Source organism: Hoplias malabaricus, chromosome 2, assembly GCF_029633855.1.
Source record: "Hoplias malabaricus isolate fHopMal1 chromosome 2, fHopMal1.hap1, whole genome shotgun sequence".
NCBI lineage: Eukaryota > Metazoa > Chordata > Actinopteri > Characiformes > Erythrinidae > Hoplias > Hoplias malabaricus.
Window position 1 is genome coordinate 63310415 of NC_089801.1, and position 27108 is coordinate 63337522.

At 42.3% G+C, this 27108-nt stretch overlaps 1 protein-coding gene across 1 annotated transcript in view; it reads left to right on the forward strand.

Annotated features, from left to right (window-relative positions):
• The first annotated feature begins 3058 nt into the window (after window positions 1-3058).
• Window positions 3059-27108, forward strand: part of LOC136673620 (golgin subfamily A member 6-like protein 24) — a 32513-nt gene continuing 8463 nt past the window's right edge. The window contains exon 1 of the mRNA XM_066649210.1: window positions 3059-3172. The gene's annotated coding sequence lies outside the window, so the exon portion shown is untranslated. The remainder of the gene's footprint in view (window positions 3173-27108) is intronic.

A 27108-nucleotide genomic window follows, 5' to 3' on the forward strand; every position in this document is an offset into this window, starting at 1 on the left:
CTCTTGTCGGTCATTTGTATTGTTACGTTTCCTTTGTCATAGTCGTTTGCTCCCCTCAGTCTGTCTGTTCCTCATTTTGTCCCGTCCGTTCCTCACTTCATTTCCTCTGTCGTTGTGTTGCTTCAAATGTTGCTTTGTCATGTCGCCCAGTCCGGTCTGTCTGCCTCCATTGTTTCATGTTGTCGTTTTGTTTGGTTTCCTGTGTCATGTTTCCAAGTCTAGTTTCCAAGTCTAGTTCGTCTTTGTATTGTTTCATTTCCTTTGTCCGTTCCTCTCTTCATTTCCTCTGTCGTTGTTTTGTTTCTCTGTCGTCATTTAGTCCCAAGTCTGTCTGTTTCTTCTTTTCCTCGTTTTGTTATTGCTCAAGTCTCTGTCTCTGTTTTGTTATATATTTTTAATAAAGTTACTGTGTTTTAGCGTGTGCGTCTGCCTCCATCAGTCTGTCCCGCGTTCCTGACAGAATGACTAACTCATTAAAGGACGCAGCTAGCACAGACGGCTATTTTCAGAAGCTGAAAGAAGTCCAAGCGTTGATAATCCAGGTGCTAATCGAGTCGAGGACTTCAGAGGAGTTAACTCCTGAACCGAGTGACTGCTCCAACGGGAGAAATCAGAGCAAAAGGAGTCGGCGAAAGCAGCGTGCTGGAGTCTCCCCCTCGTTGGAGGATTTCCCCCTCAGGTCCAGGGAAATTTTTTTTGGGGGGTTGAGGGTAGGGGCTGTTAGCCTCCATCCTCAGGACAAGGTAGGTGAGGCTAACAGGGGCGCACCTCGGGGGGATCCAGGGTTGAAGAAATCCCTCTAGAGTGCGCCCATCAGTCCCCCTCTAAACCCTCTACAGCTCCAGCACGTGTTATGCGAGCAACACAAGCCCATGCCTCCGTGGACGTTGTCGCAGGGCCCACTGCCTCCATGGACGTTGTCGCAGGGCCGCCTGCCTCCGTTGTCACAGGGCCCCCCGCCTCCATCGTCGCAGGGCCCCCTGCCTCCATGGACATCATCGCATGGCCCCCTGCCTCCATGGACATCGTGGCAGGGCCCACTGCCTCTGTGGACGTCGCCGCAGGGCCCCCTGCTTCCAAGGATGTCACTGCAGTCTCTCCTAACTCCCAGGAGTATCTTTCAAGCATCTATGCATTTCTGGAGGACACCACACTGCTGCTCCAGTCTCAGAGATGGCGGCTTCCTCAGCCGCTCCTGTCCCTGAGAAGGTGGCCAACCAGGCCGCTCCTGTCCCTGAGATGGCGGCTTCCTTAGCCCCTCCTGTCCCTGAGATGGCGGCTTCCTCAGCCGCTTCTGTCCCTGAGATGGTGGCTTCCTCAGCTGCTCCTATCCCTGAGAAGGTGGCCAAGCAGGCCGCTCATGTCCCTGATATGGCAGCTTCCTCAGCCACTCCTGTCCCTGAGATGGCGGCTTCCTTAGCCACTCCTGTCCTTGCAAAGGCAGCCATTCAGGCCGCTCCTGTCCATCTTTTCCAGGGACTTGACTATTGTCCTCTCAACGGCCAGCAGAGCTAGGCTGCTTAAACGGCCTTGGCCCATGTGAAGTGTGTCCGCCTGTTAGTGCTTTGTGACGGTGGAGGGGCTCAGCAGCACCCGCTGGACAGAAACTGTGATAGAAGTCAGAAAGAGTGATAGAAGTCAGTCTCCAAACACAAGCAGCTACAATTAAAAAAAAAACACCAGAAATAGAAGCTCGATTTGTCGCTAGTCGCTTTTAACAAAAAAAATGCCGCTATAAGGATTAAGAAAGTCTCTGGTTCAACTCAGAACAGAATGAAAATGTAACGCTCCCACGGATCTTTACACCAAAGGATCGCTGATTTGTTCATTTTGCTGTCAATCAAAAAGGGATTCAGCCTTAGACAGACCATCCAATCATCATGCAGAAGCTGAGCGTCCGGGCCAGCCGAGGCCAGCCCACTGCCCCATAGACCCCCAGAGATGCTGAGCGTCCGATGGGCGGGACAAAGCTCAGCATTTATCCAATGACTCGTCTCGTTTCGCTGCACTTTGCTGCTTCGCTATTGAACTGTTTAAATCACTGTGAAAGGAAAGCCGCGTCTTTACCAGTGATAAGAAGCTGATTCTGAACAAAAGTTGAGCGCGTTGTAGTGCATATTTATTCAATGACATGTACACACAACAGTATATATTTGATCATTTATTTTTTGACATTTCAGGGGAAGCTGAGCTTCCCTTGCAGTCTTAGAGCAATCGCCTCTGCTATAACCGCTTATCCAATTCAGGGTCGCGGTGGGTCCAGAATCTACCTGGAATCATTGAGTGCAAGGCGGGAATACACCCTGGAGGGGATGCCAGTCCTTCACAGGGCAACACAGACACACACACACACATTCACTCACACACTCACACCTACGGACACCTTTGAGTCACCAATCCACCTACCAATGTGTGTTTTTGGACTGTGAGAGGAAACCGGAGCATAATAATAATATGATTAATATTATTGGACTATTAAATATGTATATTAATATTAAATAATATTAGTAGACTCTTAAGATGAACATTCCCTCTTTCTCTGCTCCACGTTCTCCTCCACAAAATTTCTATTGATCCAAAGGGGGTGGGAAGGGTGATACATTTCATAAAGTGAATGTTTCACTGTATGATTTTTAACTGTGTTATTGGAATCCCCTTGCATCCCGACTCAACTTAAGCCCTCATCAATACAGTTCAAGCTTTGAAAATATGACTAAACACATACCCACCGATTAATATTTTACTGCCCCACCAACCAAAGCAGCCCCACCAACCAAAGCAGTCTAATAGTGTTGATTTAACACTGGTGAATCTACTGTGCAGGATTGGTAAGAGTGACAAAGGAGAAGATTCAATAACAACATAGCGGCTGCCAGTCAATATGTCAAAAAGGCTGTTTGTATAAAGACAAAGATTAATAAATGAATGTTACTAAGAAGCACAATCACAAATCTTGCCTAGGGTACAACATTAGTCAGGACATGCACACTGTACTTGGATGCAGCTTAAAGAGACAGTACACACATTACTGGCTATTATATTCTGGATACGTGTCAAGGGGAAATGAAAGTAAAAGTATCAGTTCAGCAGGGAGTTGCAGAAGTCTGTCGCATTTGAATTTTAAAAATCAGCAAATCTGAACATGACAGAAAAATCTTCTGTACTTAATAAGGTGAGTCTTTTATTTCTGGCTGACTGGTATCTGCAGAAAAGGAAATGGTATAGTTGACAGATCAGTTTTATTATGTCCTTATTATTATGATAAATCAATGATGTGATAAATTAAAGCTCAAAATATTGTGAGAATCACATGAGTAGACAATAGGAGGATAAAATGGTTGATTATATGTTATGATTTTGTGAAATTTAAGAATTCTCATTCTACAAATAGCAAGAAAGACAAGTGACCTATATTAAGATCTCATGTACAAGATATCTGGTTGAAACTTGTGAGAGCCATCTTCCTGTCACTTTGATGGAGGTGTTTCCTGTTTTGTGTTTTCTGCATTTGGGCTTTCTTTGCCACCATAATATTTTAGACTTGTAGCTACAGATACAAGCAGATTAAGCAAGATTAAGCATACAAGTAAAAAAATAAACAAAACAAAACAAAAACAATATATATGTGAGAATATATTTTACAGGTTTGTAGCTCACACATTATTGCACACATCCACATACTGATTGTCTAAATCTTGTCCATTCAATTGTGCAGTTATTGGAGCAAAACTGTGAGCATATGATTTACTTGTGTGTGTAGAATTGGATTTGTGCACCTGAATTTATGAAGGTGTAACAGTTATTTTGTATTTATGGGAGAGAGAAAAATGTTAAAGTAATGTTCTCTGTTAATTTACTGATACACGTTTGACTATATCCTACAACTACAAAATCCACTGCCACAGGTGATCACATCCATAAAATAGTTTGTTCTGTTGTTCTGCCATGTTTGAAAATGCTGGAAAGCAGGCAGGGTGGACGTGGCTCAGTCCCAGAAGAGGTTTCAGAGCACATTTCAGTCTAAAATCTGTGAAAAATGGAGTTGAAATCTAAAAGCCAATTGCAAAAAAGTATCAAATTACTGCAAACACTGATAAACAAGTATATTTTAAAAAGTATTTTTTTATCAATTATTTACTTTCTTGCATTCACATATGCTTTCTCTTATAATTTCTGTGTAAATTTGTAAAACTTCTGACACAAAATTCACTCCCCCAGTAACTTTCATGTAAACACAAATATGAAATGTTTTAATAGATAATTATGGTTAATTTAGAATACCTGTATCATGGTTATAATAATAATTTTTTTTTTCAGATTTAAGAGGAGGTGCATTTCTTTCTATGTACAAGTAAAACCATGACATTTTATTTATGTACATGTACCTGCATGTGTACATTTTCATGGCCGTAAGAAAATTTTAGCAAAAATAATAAAGACACATTCTTTATGTTGTAAATTTCTATAAAAGATTGCTGCAAAGTCTAAAGATTTTTTTTAAAATTGTGACAAAATATGTAAGTGATATTCATATTTTGTAGTCAGGGAATTATAGCGTGGAATTTTTGTTGTATATAAAGTCCATACAGACTTTAGAATTAGCCAGTACTATTGTATATGTAAATTACTTTAGAATTGTATTATTATTTACAAATAACCATAGTCTAGAAATTATAGGGTGTTTTGTTGACTGAAATTTAGGACAGCTGTGGCCTCATGGTTAGAGAGAGGGCTTAGGACTGAAAGGTCGTTGTTTTGATTCCCACAACCATCAGGAAAATAGGGGGCGGCACTGTCCTCCTCTTTCAATCCATGGCTAAGGTGTCCTTTAGCAAGGCACTGAACCCACAACTGCTCCCCGGGGACCTCTGTGTGTCTGTACAATGCAAAGTAATTGCACATTTAAAATGTATGTGATATTGTACATGGTTTTCTCATTGATATTAGTAACTAGTGACTGGGGAATGAATCTTGTAGTGTAGAAGTGCAGAATTTGGCACAACTAGTGGCAGGGACTAATTCTGGGGTGAGTGCCCCTTAAAAGCAACATTTCAGTTAATGCTGTTGTGTTCTCAACTTTATAAATGTTGTTGTGGTATGACTTAACAGGCCACCACAGTTTACAGTCTCAAACCCCCAAACTGCTCCCCGGGCGCCAAAGTGGCAGCCCCTCCGGTTGTGTGTGTGTTCACTACCCCTAATGTTTGTGAAGATTTACTCACTATGCAGAGAAGTAATTGCCCTAAGGCGATAGTAGTATATATCCTACACCTTCTGTAAAACACCTCTGTGAATGATTTATGGCCTAGGTGACAGGTCAGTACAGTATGTCCTTATATGGGCTACTCCCAACCCTAACCCCCCACACCCCCAACATGTGGGGAGTTGTGCTGGCATGTGGTATTTAAATTGACACTGGTGAATTTCTATGGCTAAACGCTTTTAAAATGTCTACAGCGTGTGTAAATCTGTCTCTTTTTAGAGATTCTACAGTTACACCAACTATTAGTTCTGAAACCAACTTTGCTTTTGTGCCAAGGAAGAAACGGCATGGTAAAGCATTTGGTAGCAGTCCTCGCGAATATTTTAGGGGTGATAAAATTAATCTGTTTGATTCTCTGGCTTATGACGTTTGTGGGGTGGTCAAAAGCGGATCACCGCCTTCCAGTGATGTCTGTTAAAAGAAACATAAGTCCACACTGAAACCACACAAAGTCAAGACACGACCAACACGCAAGCCATTATGTTTGAGGATATTCTTCCAGCAGACCATCCCAACACCCATGGACCTATGTGATGTGAAAATTATCGAGTGTCGGACATTGAATATACGCGATCGACATGGGTCGCGGGTTTGTAAACTACAGCTATGGTGAATCGATGGCGGTTGCCGAAGCGGTATCAGACAACAGTTTGTTGGGTCAATGTGGTGATCTCGGTTGTGTGGACATGGCGTACCCACATGTTTTTCGACAAGACCCGGTGGATGGTTTGGAAACGTTGATGTCTAGACAAATGACAATCGCTGAAGCTCCTGAAGACAATGCTATATCTGCTCCGATTGATGCGGTGGACGGGCAAGTAAGCTCTACGGCGCTAAAACTGATAAAGTCCACTGTCATTGTAATCCTACACACATCATAAACAACAAGCTGAAGGAAACGTGTCTTGGTTGTGAAGTGGATCACCCTAGTCAACTTCGACATTCATGTCTGTTTGAACCTGATATCTTCTGTTTTTGAAAAATACTATAAAGATATAACAAGGACATTGTTCACGCCTGCCTTAAAACACGCCATAGCCGGGCTTCTAAAGTGTTTTGGAATAGAACTACCCCTTCTAAAAATTCAAGGATGTGTTGAAACAGTCGTCTGTGAATTACAATGCGAGCCGTACATTGTGGAAAAGCTGCAGGAGCTAAGAGAAAGCCTGATTGATCAAACGTCTGAACAGTTTGTCAGCGATGCCGTTGACTGTTGGGAAGGTGATTCAAAGACTTGCAGAGCTGTTTAGGTGAAAATGGGGATAGTTTGCGGACACCAGAGTCTGTCAAAGCGTGTGCTGAAACACCATGTGAACTGCAAATTGACACGTTTGTTGTATAAATGTATTAACGATAGTGTGGATGATTTTACACTCATTAATAGCGTGCATGATGTCAATGTTAAACGTTTACAAAATTTCAAGAATCAAATGAATATTGTTAAATCAACATCGCATGATTGGCGTCAGTTGGCGCAGTTATGTATAGATTCTGATGAATCAACCCTTGTAACTACTAGTAAATTACTGTCTCTCATGCCTAAGAGTGAAAATGCGGTAAAAATTGGTTATGTGCTTTGTCTATGTATATATATAATAGACATTTGTGTGATAAACCTTTTTTTAACAAAGAAACCAACTGATGTTTGTAAAGTAATCTAGTTGAGAAAAATGTAGATGTGTGTGCAAACTTTTTAGATTTCATCTATGCATTGTGAATAAAACAGTCAAGCAAACAAGTCTGGGGCCATTATTTTCAACAATGTCATCTATCGACACATCAAATCTTATGAGAACGGTATATTACACGCCGTCTAATTCTGGTTCATTAGGCGGTAAAAATCATTTGAAATGGGGTGTTTTAGAGAATAAAGGATTGTGTCTGTGTCACACTCACGTCTCGTCTCGTCTCGTGTTTTCCTGTTCTCAGCACATGGCTTTGTTTTGTTTATGTTCATGCCCCGCCTCTGTTCCACCTTTGTCTCTACCTTCGTCTCCGCCTCTTTTACGTCACCCTCGTTATGGTCTTCAGGTGTTTCTCGTTTGTTATTGTATTTAAGCCCTCTCGTCTCACTTCCTCTTGTCGTTCATTGTACCTTGTTCCATGTTTCGTTCGCGGTGTACATTGTTACTTGTTTCATGTTCATAGTTCTTTAGATTGCTCTTTGTATGTTCACCGTGTTCTTCGTGTCTCTTGCTCGTCTCTCGTGTTCGTTTCTCCTGCTCGTTCCTCTTGTTTCGTCTCACGCCCGTTTCATGCTCGCTTCCTGTTCTAGTGCGTTTGTGTTTGTTTTGTAAATAAAGTCTGTGTTCTCAGCGTTTGCGTCCGCCCTCCGTCAGTCCGCACCCCTCATCCCTCATCAACCCTTACAGAATGAACGAACCAAAAAGAGGACGCAGCTAGCACGGACTATTTTTTCGAGGAGACGTTCAGGCAAGTCCAGGAGTCTCTAGCGGTAAGGGTGGGGGATCAACCTGCTGCCCTGCCGTCCTTTATGGGAGTTCCCCCCGAGTTTGAGGGGACTTCAAACGTCGAGGGATTCCTGCTTCAGTGCCACCTGTATTTTAACTACCTGACTGTCCCTGCACCACGTGAATTCGTTACGGTAATGTTCATGAGATCCCTTCTCAAAGGGATAGCCCTGCAGTGGGCTGATCGAGTGCTGAGAGAGAGAACCCTGCATATTACAGTGGAGACCTTCAGCGAACTATTGAGAGCCAGGTTCTCCCGATCGACTCTCGAGGACATCTCCGCAGGACCCTCTGCTCCCGAGGACTGCCCCCTCAAGTCCGGGGAAATTTTTTGGGGGGGGTTAAGGGTAGGGGCTGTTAGCCTTCAGCCTCAGGACGACGGAGGAGTTTCTCCTGCCTCCGTGGACGTCGTCACAGTTTCTCTTGTCTCCGTGGACGACGTCGCAGTTTCCCCTGCCTCCGTGGACGTCGTCGCAGTTTCCCCTGCCTCCGTGGGCGGCGTCGTCGCAGGTCCCCCTGCCTCCGTGGACGACGTCGCAGGTCCCCCTGCCTCCGTGGACGGCGTCGCTGCACGTTCCCCTGCGTCCGTGGACGGCGTCGCTGCAGGTTCCCCTGCCTCCGTGGACGGCGTCGCTGCAGGTTCCCCTGCCTCTGTGGATGGCGTCGCTGCAGGTTCCCCTGCCTCCGTGGATGTCGTCACAGTTCCCTCTGCTTCCGTGGACGTCACTGCAGGTTCCTCTGCTTCCGTGGACATCACTGCAGGTTCCCCTGTCTCCGTGGACGTCGTCGCAGGTTCCCCTGTCTCCATGGGTGCGGCTCCCTCAGCCGCTCCTCCGCTCGTGAAAGCGGCTTCAACGGCTGTTTCTGCCCCCGAGACTGTTCGTTCCCAGCACCCAACCCCAGTCCAGTCACCAGTCACCTGTCACGTCTCCTGTCCAGTCCCCTTTGCAACCCTCTGCCCTGTCTCATATCCAGTCCTTGTTCCCTTCCTGTGTCTTGCCCAATGTTAAGCACCCAGTCCAGTCACATTTGTCCACTCCCGTCCAATCTCATGTGATCACTCCCTTTCAGTCTAGTCCTTTCCTGTCTCAAGTCCCATCTCCTGTCCAGTCCAAGCTTCAGTCCCCTGTCTCTGCCCCTGTCCTGCATCAGTCCCCGTTTCAACCTTCTGTCCTGTCTCATGTTTAGTCCCCTGTTAATCATGTCCAGCACCCTGTTCAGTCACCTGTGTTTGCTCCTGCCTTGTCTCCTGTCCTCTCACGATTCCCGTCCCCTGTTTCTAGTTCTGTCCAGCGTCCATTACTGTCTAGTCCCTTGTTCACAGCTCCATTTCCCTTGTCTGTTCCCGTCCTGTCCTGAGTCCCGTCTCCTACAGTTCCTTGTTTTTCTAGTCTGTCTTGTTTTCCGTGCTCCCTCCTGCGCCAGCTTCTGGGGGTCTAGGTTACGCGCCCCGGGAGTTGCGCGTTCAGGAGGGGGCATCTGTCACACTCACGTCTCGTCTCGTGTTTTCCTGTTCTCAGCACATGGCTTTGTTTTGTTTATGTTCATGCCCCGCCTCTGTTCCACCTTTGTCTCTACCTTCGTCTCCGCCTCTTTTACGTCACCCTCGTTATGGTCTTCAGGTGTTTCTCGTTTGTTATTGTATTTAAGCCCTCTCGTCTCACTTCCTCTTGTCGTTCATTGTACCTTGTTCCATGTTTCGTTCGCGGTGTACATTGTTACTTGTTTCATGTTCATAGTTCTTTAGATTGCTCTTTGTATGTTCACCGTGTTCTTCATGTCTCTTGCTCGTCTCTCGTGTTCGTTTCTCCTGCTCGTTCCTCTTGTTTCGTCTCACGCCCGTTTCATGCTCGCTTCCTGTTCTAGTTCGTTTGTGTTTGTTTTGTAAATAAAGTCTGTGTTCTCAGCGTTTGCGTCCGCCCTCCGTCAGTCCGCACCCCTCATCCCTCATCAACCCTTACAGTCTGTCTGATCAACAGGTTTCAGACTGGTTAGCTGGAGAGGATGCATACACACTCCACAAACCCATACGACATAATTACAAAAGAAACCGGGTTATAGTACATGGCACTGACACTCAATTCCAAGCTGATCTGGTTGATATGAGTGCGTATTCTAGGGAAAATGATGGATATAAATATATGATGACATGTATTGATGTGTTCAGCAAATATGCGTGGGCTCGACTGTTAAAAAAATAAGTCAGGTATAGAAGTCTCAAAGGCATTTGCGAACATATTAGAAGAAGGCAGAATTCCTCAAAAGTTACAGACTGACAGGGTTAAAGACATTTTCAAAATTTAGTATCGAAAAACAAAATCAAACATTTTGCTACAGGTAGTGAGCTAAAAGCCAGTGTCATAGAGCGGTTTAATAGAATGCTAAAAAGTCGTATGTGGCGTTATCTAACAGCTGTAAACTCCAAAAGTTTGTGGATTTTTTACAAGATATTATGAGCGGGTACAACAATAGCTACCACCGTAGTATCAAAACTAAGCCAGCTGATGTGACGAAAGAAAATGAATCTAGCGTGTTTAAAACGCTGTATGGTGTGAGAAACAAACTAGACAAGAAAACCACATTTAAGTACAAGATTGGTGACGTTGTACGTATTTCTAAAGTCAGGGGACCGTTTACAAAGGGGTATGAGGAGAACTATACACAGGATCTTTTCACTATATCAGACTGTATCCAACGACAACCACGTTTATAAATCGAAAGATTATGACGATGACATTATACACTGCTGTTTCTATGAAGAAGAGTTGCAAAAAATCTGCATGTCTACAGAAATAGCATTCAAAGTTGAAAACATTTTGGATAAAAAAAATAACAGGGTAAAAAAACAATGGTTTTAGTGAAATGGTTAGGTTGGCCGTCAAAATTTAACAGCTGGGTTCCTGAAAATGATGTTGTGGACATGCAAAGGCCTTAAAAGGTGTTGTACTTTGTGAAGTAGTTCATTTACATCAAAGGACAAATATGGGGGACAATGGTTTTTGCGTCAAACTGCCAAGCAATTCGTCTATGTCGGTGTACCCTGATAATCAAATTTCTAATTATAGAACAAAACTAGCGAAACCAATCGAGCTAAAAGGTGACTGGGAAGTAAGGGTTATAGAGTTTCAATACCCACGAACGTGGACAACCTTTTGTGAGCTAGATGCCACATTTAGCGCAATTGATAAAAAAAATTGGGCAAAACAACACAAATAACTCTCCCTACAGGGTATTATAACCATATACCAGCATTGGTTGCTGAGATTAATATCCATCTAGCAGACCATTCAGTAGGTCTTGTTTATGACCAAATAAGTCACAGGTTATTTATTAAGACGTTATCTGATATCGGTTTGATAATTAATGGTAAATTAGCCATCATCTTGGGTTTTAAACCAGGTGTGATACTAGAGTGTGTAGTTAAAACAAATGACCCGGATGTCATACAGAAAGAGTATGCACCGCACCCTGTGTACATCACTGAAGTCAAGCCAGCCCCAACTTGGAAAAGGTTGGTCAAGCCAGCCCCCACTTAGATTTGGTGGAACGTCGTATTCTGAACATTACGGTAATAGCGTGCAGAGGAACAAATTTCAAAATAAAAGCCAAAAGTCAATGACAGGAAATTTATGTAATAAATAAATAATTTTCTAAACAAATAATAAATGGATAAACAACAAATATTTGCTATTTTGTGGAAATGATGAAGATTTTAGGACATGACTCTCAAGTCACTCTGATGTGCCATTTAAAAAAAGGCTCTTTGTGTAGTCCTATGTCTGTAAATTTATTTCCAAATTTATATAATTATTAAAAAGAAACCATTAGTTTGCACAGAACAATTTCACTTCATAATCATAGTACAACACCTGATTATGTCACTCACTGAATATCAAGTCATTCTGATGTGTCATTTCAAAATAAAAGCCCTTTGAATTGTCCCATTTCTGTAAATTTAATTTCAAATTTACATAATTATTAAAAAGAAACCTTTAGTTTGCACAGAACAATTTCACTTCATAATCATAGTACCACATCTGATTATGTCACTCACTGAATATCAAGTCATTCTGACGTGTCATTTCAAAATAAAAGCCCTTTGAATTGTCTCATTTCTGTAAATTTAATTTAAAATTTACATAATTATTAAAAAGAAACCTTTAGTTTGCACAGATTTATTTCACTTCATAATCATAGTACCACATCTGATTATGTCACTCACTTAATATGAAGTCATTCTGATGTGTCATTTCAAAAGAAAAGCCCTTTGAATTGTCACATTTCTGTAAATTTAATTAAAAGTTTACATAATTATTAAAAGTGAACTATTAGTTTGCACAGAACAATTTCACTTCATAATCATAGTACCACACCTTATTATGTCACTCACTGAATATCAAGTCATTCTGATGTGTCATTTCAAAATAAAGGCCCTTTGAATTGTCCCATTTCTCTAAATTTAATTTCAAATTTACATAATTATTAAAAGAAAACCTTTAGTTTGCACAGATTAATTTCACTTCATAATCATAGTACAACACCTGATTATGTCACTAACTGAATATTAAGTCATTCTGATGTGTCATTTCAAAATAAAGGCCCTTTGAATTGTCCTATGTCTGTAAAATTTTTTTTCAAATTTACATATTTATTAAAAGGGAACTATTAGTTTGCACAGAACAGGGGACAGGACATTTGATTGAACAATGGATGGATACGGGGACTGGACATGAGGCAGGAAAGGTGACAGGACTGGGTGTTGGGAATGGACAGGAGACTGGACTTGAGACAGGACAGAAGGTTGAAATGTGGACTGGACTGGATTAACAGGGGACTGGATAAGACTTGGCAGGGGAACAGGGACCAGGACGTTTACCGGGACTGACACGAACACAGTGACAGGGACGGGAACAGAGACAAAGGCAGACACAGGTACAGGGATGAGGACTAAGACAGGAACCAGGACAGGAATAGACATGGGAATCAAAACAACTGGGGGATGCCCAGGACTGGCAAATGTCTGAGGGGAAGTCTGAGGAACCAGCCTGGGCACAGTTATGGGGATCAGCCCCAAAGTCCTTGGGGCCGACCTACAGACACGACCTGAAGCGACCGGAGCCACAGTCACGGGTGCAGAAGCGGCCGGAGCCACAGTCACGGGTGCAGAAGGGGCCGGAGCCACAGTCACGGGTGCAGAGGTGGCCGGAGCCACAATCACGGGTCCAGGAGCGGCGGGTTCCGCCTTCACGGAGACAGGAGCGGCGGGTGCCACTTTCGCGGAGACAGAAGCGGCGGGTGCCACCTTCATGGAGACCTCCAGACGTGCCAAGAGGCTTGCAAGCTTCTCCTGGAGATCAGGAGGGAGTGCAGCGATGTCCTTGGGAGCAGAGGGCCCTGCGACGACGTCCACGGAGGCAGGGGGCCCTGCGACGATGTCCACGGAGACAGGAGGCCCTGTGACGACGTCCACGGAGACAGGAGGCCCTGCGACGACGTCCACAGAGGCAGGGGGCATGAGCTGGAGCCGGCTACTCCATTCCGAAGCCGCCTTTAAAACATACCCTTACGGGCCTATACGGAATGTCGTCTGGCGAATAGCACACCTCGCAAAAGGATTGTCTGTGTTAGCTGCGTCCTTATAGTGATTGGTCATTCTGTCATGATTAGCGGGGCGGACTGACGGAGGCGGACACACTTGCTAAAACACAGTAATTTTAATGAAACAAAAGATATCCATCCATCCATCCATCCATTATCCACCGCTTATCCGGGTCCGGGTCGCGGGGGAAGCAGTCGGAGCAAAGAAACCCAGACCTCCCTCTCCCCAGCCACCGACTCTAGCTCCTCCGGGGGTATACCGAGGCGTTCCCAGGCCAGTCGAGACATATAGTCTCTCCAGCGTGTTCTTGGTCTGCCCCGGGGCCTCCTCCCCGTTGGACATGCCCGGAACACCTCTCCAGGAAGGCGTCCAGGAGGCATCCGAACCAGATGCCCGAACCATCTCAGCTGGCTCCTTTCGACGTGGAGGAGCAGCGGCTCCACTCCGAGTCTCTCCCGGATGTCCGAGCTCCTAACCCTGTCTCTAAGGGAGAGTCCAGACATCCTGCGGAGAAAACTCATTTCAGCCGCTTGTACCCGCGATCTCGTTCTTTCGGTCACTACCCAAAGCTCGTGACCATAGGTGAGGGTTGGGACGTAGATTGAACGGTAAATCGAGAGCTTTGCTTTTCTGCTCAGCTCTCTCTTCACCACAACGGACCGGTACAGAGCCCGCATTACTGCTGACGCTGCACCGATCCGCCTGTCAATCTCACGCTCCATCTTTCCCTCACTCGTGAACAAGACCCCGAGGTATTTAAACTCCTCCACTTGAGGCAGGATCTCACTTCCAACCTGGAGAGAGCACTCCACCCTTTTCCGGCTGAGTACCATGGACTCGGACTTGGAGGTGCTGATCCTCATCCCTACCGCTTCACACTCGGCTGCAAACTGGTCCAGCAAGAGCCGGAGGTCCCGGCTCGATGAAGCCAACAAGACCACATCATCTGCAAAAAGCAGACATGGAATCCTGAGACCACCAAACCGGACACCCTCCGCCACTTGGCTACGCCGAGAAATTCTGTCCATAAAAATTATGAACAGAACCGGTGACAACGGGCAGCCCTGACGGAGTCCAACTCTGACTGGAAACCAGTCAGATTTACTGCCAGCCATACGAACCAGACTCCTGCTCTGTTTGTACAGGGACTGGATAGCTCGTAACAAAGAGCCCAGTACCCCATACTCCCTGAGCACCCCCCACAGAATACCCCGAGGGACACGGTCGAATGCCTTCTCCAGATCCACAAAACACATGTAGACTGGTTGAGCAAACTCCCATGCACCCTCCAGGATCCTAGCGAGGGTAAAGAGCTGGTCCTGTGTTCCACGACCGGGGCGGAATCCGCATTGTTCCTCCTGGATCCGAGGTTCAACTATCAGTCGGACTCTCTTCTCCAGTACCCCCGCATAGACCTTACCGGGGAGGCTGAGGAGTGTGATCCCCCTATAGTTGGAACACACCCTCCGATCCCCCTTTTTGAAAAGGGGAACCACCACCCCAGTCTGCCAGTCCAGAGGCACTGCCCCCGATGTCCACGCGATGTTGCAAAGACGTGTCAACCAGGACAGCCCCACAACATCCAGAGCCTTGAGGAACCCGGGGTGAACCTCATCCACCCCCGGGGCCCTACCGCCAAGGAGTTTCCCTACCACCTTGGCCACTTCAGCCCCAGTGATAGACGAGCCCCCCCCGGGGTCCCCAAGCTCTGCTTCCTCTGCGGAAGACGTGCTGGTGGGATTGAGAAGATCCTCGAAGTATTCCTTCCACCGTCTGATGACGTCCCCAGTCGAGGTCAACAGTTCCCCACCCCCACCATATACAGTGTTGGTGGAAAACTGCTTTCCCCTCCTGAGTCGCCTGACGGTTTGCCAGAAACTTCTTGGAGCCGACCGAAAGTCGTTTTCCATGTTCTCACCAAGCTCCTCCCACACCCGAGTTTTTGCCTCAGCGACTGCCGAGGCCGCAAGCCGCTTGGCTCCCCGGTACCTGTCGGCTGCCTCCGGAGTCCCCTGAGCCAACCAGGCTTGATAGGACTCTTTCTTCAGCTTGATAGCCCCCCTCACCCGGGGTGTCCACCACCGAGTGCGGGGATTGCCACCCCGACAGGCACCGACAACCTTGCAGCCACAGCTCTGTTCAGCCGCCTCAACAATGGAGGTCCGGAACATGGCCCACTCGGACTCAATGTCACCAGCCTCCCCCGGGATGCAGTCGAAGCTCTGCCGGATGTGGGAGTTGAAGATCTTTCTGACAGGTTCCTCTGCCAAACGTTCCCAGCAAACCCTCAGCACACGTTTGGGCCTGCCAGGTCTGTCCGGCATCCTCCCCCGCCATCTGATCCAACTCACCACAAGGTGGTGATCAGTTGACAGCTCAGCGCCTCTCTTCACCCGAGTGTCCAGAACATATGGCCGCAGGTCAGATGATACGACTATAAAGTCGATCATCGAAATGCGGCCTAGGGTGTCCTGATGCCAGGTGTACTTGTGGACACCCTTATGTTCGAACATGGTGTTCGTAATGGACAAACTGTGACGAGCACAGAAATCCAATAACTGAACACCACTCGGGTTCAGATCAGCGGGGCCGTTCCTCCCAATCACGCCCCTCCAGGTCTCACTGTCATTACCCACGTGAGCGTTGAAGTCCCCCAGCAGAACAATGGAGTCCCCAGAATGAGTGTTCTCCAGCACTCCCTCTAGGGTCCCCAAGAAGGCATGGTACTCTGAACTGCTGTTCGGTGCATAAGCACAAACAACAGTCAGAGCCCTTTCCCCAACCCGAAGGCGCAGGGAAATTACCCTCTCGTCCACTGGGGTAAACCCCAACGTACAGGCGCTAAGCTGGGGGGCTATGAGTAAGCCCACACCTGCCTTACGCCTCTCACCCTGGGCAACTCCAGAGTGAAAGAGCATCCAGCCCCTCTCAAGGAGATTGGTTCCAGAGCCCATACTGTGTGTCGAGGTGAGCCCAACTATATCTAGCCGGTACCTCTCAACCTCGCGCACCAGCTCAGGCTCTTTTCCCACCAGAGAGGTTACGTTCCATGTTCCAAAAGCCAGTTTCAGTAACCGAGGATCAGAACGCCAGGGCCCCCGACCCCGACCGCCACCCGATCCACAATGCACCAGACCCGGATTACTACCTCTCCCACAGGTGGTGGGCCCATGGGAGAGTGGACCCATGTATTTCCTTCGGGCTAAGCCCGGCCGGACCCCATAGGTGAAAGTCCGGCCACCAGGCGCTCGCCAAGGAGCCCCTCCCCCAGGCCTGGCTCCAGGGTGAGGCCCCGGTAACCCTGCTCCGGGCAAGGGAGGCTGTGTCCTCGTTGTTATCTTATTCATCCATGTCTTTATGGATCACTCTTTGTCTGGCCCATCACCTAGGACCAATTTGCCTTGGGAGACCCTACCAGGGGCTATTGCCCCCGACAACATAGCTCCTAGGCTCACGCAGGCACGCAAACCCCTCCACCACGTTAAGGTGGTGATCCAAGGAGGATATATAACAAAAGATATAACAAAACAAAGATTGGCAACTACAGAAACAACTAGACATATGAAATGAAATGAGGAAAACGACAGAGACAGACCGAACTAAGAAACAAGACATGGATACACTGGAGGCAAAACAACGATACTTAGAGGAAAGAAATGACAAGGCTTGGGGAGAAAAACGAAATGACATGACTACAAATGAGAATTACACAAACCGACATGACTTTGGAAACAAAATGAAACGACTAGGAAACAAAAACAACCTGAACTGAAGTGGGAGAGAAACAACACCACATGACTATGAAAAAGGAAGAAACAACACGACTGGGAAACTAAAGGCGACTGCGAGGAAAACGGGCATGACAGGACGAGGGCGTGACAGTGAACCTCTGACAGCAGCTTTATTTTTAATAGTGTACAATCATTTCACTAAGGTAAAATAGGAACATGACCATAAAGCCAATTTAAAAAACATTCCTAAAATATATAATGTAGTCTTACCAATAATCAGTTCAGTGATTGACGTTCAGGTGTAATGTAATCCATTGTTTTCCATCAAGTCAGAACCTTTACAGCAGCATATTGGACTTGCTTCGTTAGCATAATAGAGCTCATTGGGAGCACATAAATCAGCAATGTGATCTGGATGTAATGAGTGGATGAACAAATTAGACTCACTACAAAAGTATGACATTAAATGATTGATGCTTGCATGTGCTGTACTATCATTATGAAGTGAAAGTAGTGTTTACAAACTGGAGGATTCCTTTTATTAACAATCTCAACATCTACAGTGAATATAATTAAAATCTGATTGATTACAGTGGTCTTAATCTAAAATGGCACACAAGAATGACTTGATATTAAGTGAGAGACATATATTTAGGGGGTGTACTTTCATTATGAAGTGAAAGTGGTGTGTGCAAACTGGAGGATTCCTTTTAATAAGAATTCCAACATCCGGAGTGAATATAGCTGAAATGTGATCATTTACAATAGTTATTTTTTAAAATGGCACACCAGAATGACTTCATATTCAGGAAACTAAAGGTTTCCTTTTAATAATTATATAAATTTGAAATTAAATTTACAGAAATGGGACAGTTCAAAGGGCCTTTATTTTGAAATGACACATCAGAATGACGTCATATTAAGTGAGTGACATAATCAGGTGTGGTACTATGATTATGAAGTGAAATTAACCTGTGCAAACTAAAGGTTTTCTTTTAATAATTATGTAAATTTGAAATTAAATTTACAGAAATGGGACAATTCAAAGGGCTTTTCTTTTGAAATGACACATCAGAATGACTTGATATTCACTGAGTGACATAATCAGGTGTTGTACTATGATTATGAAGTGAAAATATTCTGTGCAAACTAAAGGTTTCTTTTTAATAATTATATAAATGTGATATTAAATTTACAGAAATGGGACAATTCAAAGGGCCTTTATTTTGAAATGACACATCAGAATGAATTGATATTCAGTGAGTGACATAATCAGATGTGGTACTGTGATTATGAAGTGAAATTGTTCTGTGCAAACTAATAGTTCACTTTTAATAATTATGTAAACTTTTAATTAAATTTACAGAAATGTGACAATTCAAAGGGCTTTTCTTTTGAAATGACACATCAGAATGACTTCATATTAAGTGAGTGACATAATCAGATGTGGTACTATGATTATGAAGTGAAATTAATCTGTGCAAACTAAAGGTTTCTTTTTAATAGTTATGTACATTTTAAATTAAATTTACAGAATTGGGACAATTCAAAGGGCTTTTATTTTGAAATGACACATCAGAATGACTTCATATTAAGTGAGTGACATAATCAGGTGTGGTACTATGATTATGAAGTGAAATTATTCTGTGCAAACTAAAGGTTTCTTTTTAATAATTATATACATTTGAAATTAAATTTACAGAAATGGGACAATTCAAAGGGCCTTTATTTTGAAATGACACATCAGAATGACTTGATATTCAGTGAGTGACATAATCAGATGTGGTACTATGATTATGAAGTGAAATTGTTCTGTGCAAACTAATAGTTCACTTCTAATATTTATGTAAATTTGGAAATAAATTTACAGAAATGGGACAATTCAAAGGATCTTTATTTTGAAATGACACATCAGAATGACGTCATATTAAGTGAGTGACATAATCAGGTGTTGTACTATGATTATGAAGTGAAATTAATCTGTGCAAACTAAAGGTTTTCTTTTAATAATTATGTAAATTTGAAATTAAATTTACAGAAATGGGACAATTCAAAGGGCTTTTATTTTGAAATGACACATCAGAATGACTTGATATTTAGTGAGTGACATAATCAGGAGTGGTACTATGATTATGATGTGAAATTGTTCTGTGCAAACTAAAGGTTTTCTTTTAATAATTATGTAAATTTGAAATTAAATTTACAGAAATGGGACAATTCAAAGGGCTTTTCTTTTGAAATGACACATCAGAATGACTTGATATTCACTGAGTGACATAATCAGGTGTTTTACTATGATTATGAAGTGAAAATATTCTGTGCAAACTAAAGGTTTCTTTTTAATAATTATATAAATTTGATATTAAATTTACAGAAATGGGACAATTCAAAGGGCCTTTATTTTGAAATGACACATCAGAATGAATTGATATTCAGTGAGTGACATAATCAGATGTGGTACTATGATTATGAAGTGAAATTGTTCTGTGCAAACTAATAGTTCACTTTTAATAATTATGTAAACTTTTAATTAAATTTACAGAAATGTGACAATTCAAAGGGCTTTTCTTTTGAAATGATACATCAGAATGACTTCATATTAAGTGAGTGACATAATCAGATGTGGTACTATGATTATGAAGTGAAATTAATCTGTGCAAACTAAAGGTTTCTTTTTAATAGTTATGTACATTTTAAATTAAATTTACAGAATTGGGACAATTCAAAGGGCTTTTATTTTGAAATGACACATCAGAATGACTTCATATTAAGTGAGTGACATAATCAGGTGTGGTACTATGATTATGAAGTGAAATTATTCTGTGCAAACTAAAGGTTTCTTTTTAATAATTATATACATTTGAAATTAAATTTACAGAAATGGGACAATTCAAAGGGCCTTTATTTTGAAATGACACATCAGAATGACTTGATATTCAGTGAGTGACATAATCAGATGTGGTACTATGATTATGAAGTGAAATTGTTCTGTGCAAACTAATAGTTCACTTCTAATATTTATGTAAATTTGGAAATAAATTTACAGAAATGGGACAATTCAACGGATCTTTATTTTGAAATGACACATCAGAATGACGTCATATTAAGTGAGTGACATAATCAGGTGTTGTACTATGATTATGAAGTGAAATTAATCTGTGCAAACTAAAGGTTTTCTTTTAATAATTATGTAAATTTGAAATTAAATTTACAGAAATGGGACAATTCAAAGGGCTTTTATTTTGAAATGACACATCAGAATGACTTGATATTTAGTGAGTGACATAATCAGGAGTGGTACTATGATTATGATGTGAAATTGTTCTGTGCAAACTAATAGTTCACTTTTAATTATTATTTAAATTTGGAAATAAATTTACAGAAATGGGACAATTCAAAGGGCCTTTATTTTGAAATGACACATCAGAATGACTTGATATTCAGTGAGTGACATAATCAGGTGTTGTACTATGATTATGAAGTGAAATTGTTCTGTGCAAACTAATGGTTTCTTTTTAATAATTATATAAATTTGGAAATAAATTTACAGACATAGGACTACACAAAGAGCCTTTTTTTTAAATGGCACATCAGAGTGACTTGAGAGTCATGTCCTAAAATCTTCATCATTTCCACAAAATAGCAAATATTTGTTGTTTATCCATTTATTATTTGTTTAGAAAATTATTTATTTATTACATACATTTCCTGCCATTGACTTTTGGCTTTTATTTTGAAATTTGTTCCTCTGCACGCTATTACCGTAATGTTCAGAATACGACGTTCCACCAAATCTAAGTGGGGGCTGGCTTGACCAACCTTTTCCAAGTGGGGGCTGGCTTGACTTCAGTTCGACACCTATGGTGGTTTCTACTCAATGTTTGACATTGTTGATTACCAATTAATTGGAGACAGCTTTGTACCCCTGTTAAGATGTGTACATATATCAGGGAACAACCATGATATTGTCACAGTTAGATACAGTAAGCCACACTACGTGTCGACAACAAAATCACAGATAAACGATATTACTATAGAAGTGAAAACCGAACACTTCTGTTTCATCTGTTTTGATCAGAACAAACATGTAAATTTTTCCTACGGGAAAGTGGTTGTAAAGCTACACTTTAGACCTGTAAAACAAGGAATTAGGTTTTGAAATGGAATCTTTCAACAGACTGGCTATGGATCCTGAACGTTACGTTTCTTACTATCAAAGTCAATGTATGGTGCGGGATTTGGTGGGATTTTTAGAAATTTATTCAGAATGGCTATACCGCTGTTCAAGAAGGGTTTTAATATAGCCAAACCACATCTAAAAACAGCTGCTAAAAACATTGTAAGCGAGGTTGTCAGTAACGGACTGATGCGTATGATGGCACACAATCAAGAAGGGTCGGGCATGTTGGTGATGGCTCGAAAATCTGTGAAACGACCCCTTGGTAAGAGGCGTGGCCATCCTGCTAAGAAAACCAAGCTTGAGATGAAAAAACACATAGTGTCAAAAAGAAGGAGTAAGGGGAAGCAGACAACAAGCCCAACCTGTAGGAAACCTGTTAATACAATATTCTGATCATGGCTCTACTTCATCGCATGTCTGAGGAGTGTATTAAATCAGAACTGTGCTTGTTTACAGTACCTTTAACACAAACCGCTATTGAGAAAAACACTTATGTTGAAATTCCGCCGCTGCCAGCAATATCCGACACTGCCCCACTGGAGTTTTTCATAGCCGGCCATGGTGAAGATTATATGGATCTAAATAACACACTATTATACCTTTGTCTTAAAATCACAAAACCTGACGGAAGCGACATTGATGACGGAGCCGCTGTGTGACACGTAATAAGGATGATTTCTGTCTAATGCGACATGACGCGTTAGCATACAAAGCGAATATTCTCACTGCATCATTATTTGTCAAAAAAGTATCTGTGTCACCAGCTGTAAGTTTAGGTCATGCCCAGACATTGTTGTCAACAATGGCTAAATGCCCCATTGACAGAGTGTGTCTAAAAAATGTGTCCATACCCGCTGGAACACGTGTTTCTAACCAAGAAAATTAGTTCTTGGGGACTCTACCTAAGTCTATGATAATAGCCATGGTTGATAATGATGCATTCACAGGCGCCTATAATAAAAACCCTTTCGCGTTTAAACATTACAACGTGGAGTTTCTTGCGGTCTATTTAGACGGCCAACAATTTCCAGCCAAACCACACCAACCCGATTTCCACACTGGTTCCGCCGTGTGCGAATTCTTCCAGTTAGCGCTTGCATCTGGAAGACATCTGAAAAACCAGGCTTTGCCAATTGATAGGCAGGATTTCCTACAGGGCTACACTCTGTATGCATTTAATCTCACACCTGAGGAAGAATGCGGTCAACACGTGTCTTTGGTCAAATCAGATAATATTAGACTGGAGACCCGTTTCAGACAGCCGCTCCCGCATACTGTAAATTTGGTTGTGTATGCTGTTTTTGACAGCATCATTGAAATCTCTAACCGAAGACAAGTTTTAGTGGATTTTTACTGATGAATACGTTGGAGCTGTCTGCTGTAATGGACAAAGTGGCAGTTAACACACATTTTCTCTGTGTGTTAGCATGTGACCAATTACCAACAAATGGTATATGGAAATTACCTGTGACGGCAATTGTTAATACACACTCATATGATCTTCCTGGCGAACATTGGCTTGCTATCTACATAAGCGAAGACCGTGTCGAGTGTTTTTTTGACAGTTTTGGAAATGCACCTACCTATGACAAGTTCCCTAAAATTATTAGTGATTTCCTTAAAACAACATGCACGACTTTGAGGTATTCTACCAGACAAGTTCAAGATTTTACATCAACCACATGCGGTCAACATTGTGTGTTTTTTCTATACCACATGGTTAGACTGTGTAATTATGAAGAAGTGATGTCAAAATATGGTTTTAATTTAACAAAAAATGACAATATGGTGTGTTACGCTGCGCTGTGTATGTGTGTGTTTTCTCTCTCTCTCACTATCTCTGTAAATGTATAGGTTCTGCAATCTGTTCCAGTCCATGTTTGTTCACCCGTCTAGAGTTCATTCCATGGTCCAGTTCGTGTGTTTGTTCACCGTCCAGAGTCCGGTCCACCATCCAGTCCACCATCCAGTCCATGTGTTGTCTGTCATCACTTCGTCTACGTCATCTCATCTCAACCTTTGTGAAACATTTGTATGTGTGTTTGTACGAACAGGGTTGTATACAACATGTTCAAAAAGGAGAGATGTTTATTGTATAGCCCCTGTGTAATGTAAAGCTGACGAGTAAAAACACTGATTTTCAAAAAGCTTTTCAACTCTGGTTCGTTTATTTACAAATATACATGTAACAATGATAAGACAACAATTGACAGTTTTTCAAACAATGTGAAAAATATTCAAAACAATCAAGTAAACAACACAATCACACATCAGATAAAATGAAATAAAATATATAACAAGTAGAAGTTTAACCAAACACTTCTGTCTAAAACGGGGGAGAGAAATCTGGGGGGTTCAACACTCTTAACAGGTGATTGTAAAGTGTCTTTCACTGGTGTAGCATAATCGGTAGACTTTTTATTTTTTAACAAATTAATTTTTTGTCTGACAAACTTATTTGGTATGGTAGAAAGAGGGATGTTTAAAACAGCAAAAGCCTCTAGAAACTCGCCCCACCCCCGAGGTCTACGATTATCGCTAACACTGTGTGCAGCGGTGATGCTTTTCACCAAGTCCAGAATATGTGACCCTGGGATTGTACGTTCATTTAAGACAAATTTTCCTAATTAATTCCAGGAAGACACATCTTTTGATTTAGACATTGTAACTAAAACATACTGAACATTCTGCCTGCTTCGCGAAGATACATTTCTAAGAACATTATCGGTTATGGAATGCTTGTTACCAGTCTGATCGACAACATTTATTTCCTTATTAACAGTATCCGCAGGTGGCAATGACAATGTTAAAGTATTGGTCTCCATATCACCATGTTTAGCAATGGTTAAATATCTCTATAACACGGATGTATAAAGTTTGGCCTTCTCGTGGGGGTCGAGATCCCTCCTGGCCAAAATATCTCTGATCGACATGTCCAAATAATTTTCTACAATTTGTCTGACAGCGCCCCGACTGTTATCACTCTTTAACTTATCCAACTGGTGCTGAGGTACCAAAAATAAATTTTCAGCGTACTCCATTTCTTCAGTTTATCTCCCCGCTATCAAGCTTGCTATAAATGGTAAAGCAACGCTTAACAATGGTAAAAGAAAGCCGCCTTTCTGATTAATTATTTTCTTTTTCCGTGAAACACCAACCTTTTTATCTGCGATAAATTTAATTTCAGACTTCTTCTTCTTTAACTCTCGATATTGTGTTGATGTGAGAGGTACGGTGCCGTTAAGAACATTAAGGGCAACCTCACACAGAGTTAAGATAAGTTCATTAGACGCCGTTTGTAAAATAACACGTCTCTGTGCTGGTTTGGCTTTAAATAAAAGTTTAAGAAGCGGTAGGTTTCTATATAGTCTGTCCGACATGCTGATCTATCTGCGTATTTTCAGAATGTAAACAACAGGTGTGTTTGAAAGCAGATCTATTCTGAGACTAAAGTTTTCAGGAGTCTTTGCTAACGGCTTGCTAACAGCGTTTTGAAAACATTCCATGAAAAATTTGGTGTTGCCAGGGTACATCTGTCTACCTAATACACAAACCTGATTGTTGTCTCCAGGATTTTTAAATAATATGAGACAGTTTGTGTTCAAACTAATTGTTCTACTAGACCTTCCATGAAAAAACAAATTTTGCATTAAGTAAATGGCGCTTAAATTTCTGTGATGTACATACTGTGTAAACACCTTTTCCACTTCGGCATTATTGCTGGCGTCTTTCATAACATCATCAATTATTAACAAATTATTTCTGTTAAGCGGTAAATATGTCTCGTCACATAGCGACATAGGTATCCCTTGAACAAAAATAATATTTCTTATCTTTTTAGCATTTCATCATAAAGGGGTTGCCAGCAGTCATAAATGTATACTATGTCTTCTATTTTATTTGAAATCAACTCATCAGAACGCTCAATCAACTGTTTTACAAAAAACATTTTTCCGGAATTTGATGGTCCGCTTATTACACACAAAAATGGGTGTTGTAATCTAAAATCAAACCCGTCAACATCTATCACACCTCGACCATCTTTAGTACCCATAAGGAAGTGTTGAAAAATCAGGCAACAGGACACGTTTGGTGTACACAACTTTAAACCGCTTCACTACTGATTAGTTTTTCAGTGTTAGGTTCTTTTTATTTCTCACAATGCCATCAGCGCGAGCAAGTATGTGTCGGCTAGTATCGCAATTTGTCACATAATAATCAACAAGGTCAATAAGTGTGTCGAGTCTAATAACTTTTGAGTTTTCAGAATTTAGCGTAATGCCCTTTGCTTTCATGCTTTTTTACAGCTGTTTTACTGCCAGCTGTAAGATAACCATACGTCTTAGGATGGTTTCACCTTCACGAGAAACAAAAATAACACTGTCAGTGTCACTATACAACAATCTGTCTCCCAATTTATCCATTAGATTATACAATTCGAAACGAGTGTGCGCTGTTATAAATGCACCGTGAAATACATTAATATCACATGTCGGACAGCTGTCTCCAGCCAAATAGCACCACTGAATCAATGTGGCGGTGTCGGACACAAATGAAAAGTATTTAACCTCATAGCCGTCACCAAAGATGTGTTGTGAAAACTGTTCAGGGTCCGCCAACACGGGCAGGTTTTCCCTCACAAAAACACCCCCACAAGCTGTTTAACAACAATTTGTTAATAGTGCGACCCGCCTGGTTAAGGCATATCTTGTCAGGATTCAGTTGGATATTTTCCTCAAAATAATCCCTGATGTATTCAGCTCTCTCTTCCTCTGTGACAGCATGTGCTGGATAACCACTGGCCTCCTGCTTGTACTGTAAAAACGTCTTTACATACTCGCAGAACATCGTCTCTGAACTGTCTGGGAAATGCCGAACTTCGTGGATTTTTGCAACTACATACCCTTTCTCAACAGCCTTCCCTAGTTCAATACTGACCCATGACCCCGTTATAGATCTCTCTTCATCACTATGCATACACGAATGCAACTGGTTTTCGTGCTGGTCACATCAGCTGGCTTGGTTTTGATACTACAGTGGTAGCTATTGTTGTACCCGCTCATAATATCTTGTAAAACAATGTACCTTTTGGAGTTTACAGCTGTTAGATAACGCCACATACGACTTTTTAGCGTTCTATTGAACTGTTCTATGACACCGGCTTTTAGCTCACTACCTGTAGCAAAATATGTGATTTTGTTTTTTGATACTAAATTTTGAAAATGTTTGTTGAAAAACTCTTTAACCCTGTCAGTCTCTAACTTTTGAGGAACTCTGCCTTCTTCTAATATGTTCGCAAATGCCTTTAACAGTCGAGCCCACACATATTTGCTGAACACGTCAATACATGTCAACATATATTTATATCCGTCATTTTCCCTAGAATACGCATTCATATCAACAAGATCAGCTTGGAATTGAGTGTCAATGCCATATACTATAACCCAGTTTCTTTTGTAATTATGTCGTATGGGTTTGTGGAGTGTGTATGCATCCTCTCCAGCTAACCAGTCTGAAACCAGTTGATCAGACAGACATCCTTTATTCTCTAAAACACCCCATTTCAAATGATTTTTACCGCCTAATGAACCAGAATTAGACGGCGTGTAATATACCGTTCTCATAAGATTTGATGTGTCGATAGATGACATTGTTGAAAATAATGGCCCCAGACTTGTTTGCTTGACTGTTTTATTCACATTGCATAGATGAAATCTAAAACGTTTGCACACACATCTACATTTTTCTCAACTAGATCACTTTACAAACATCAGTTGGTTTCTTTGTTAAAAAAAGGTTTATCACACAAATGTCTATTATATATGTACATAGACAAAGCACATAACCAATTTTTACCGCATTTT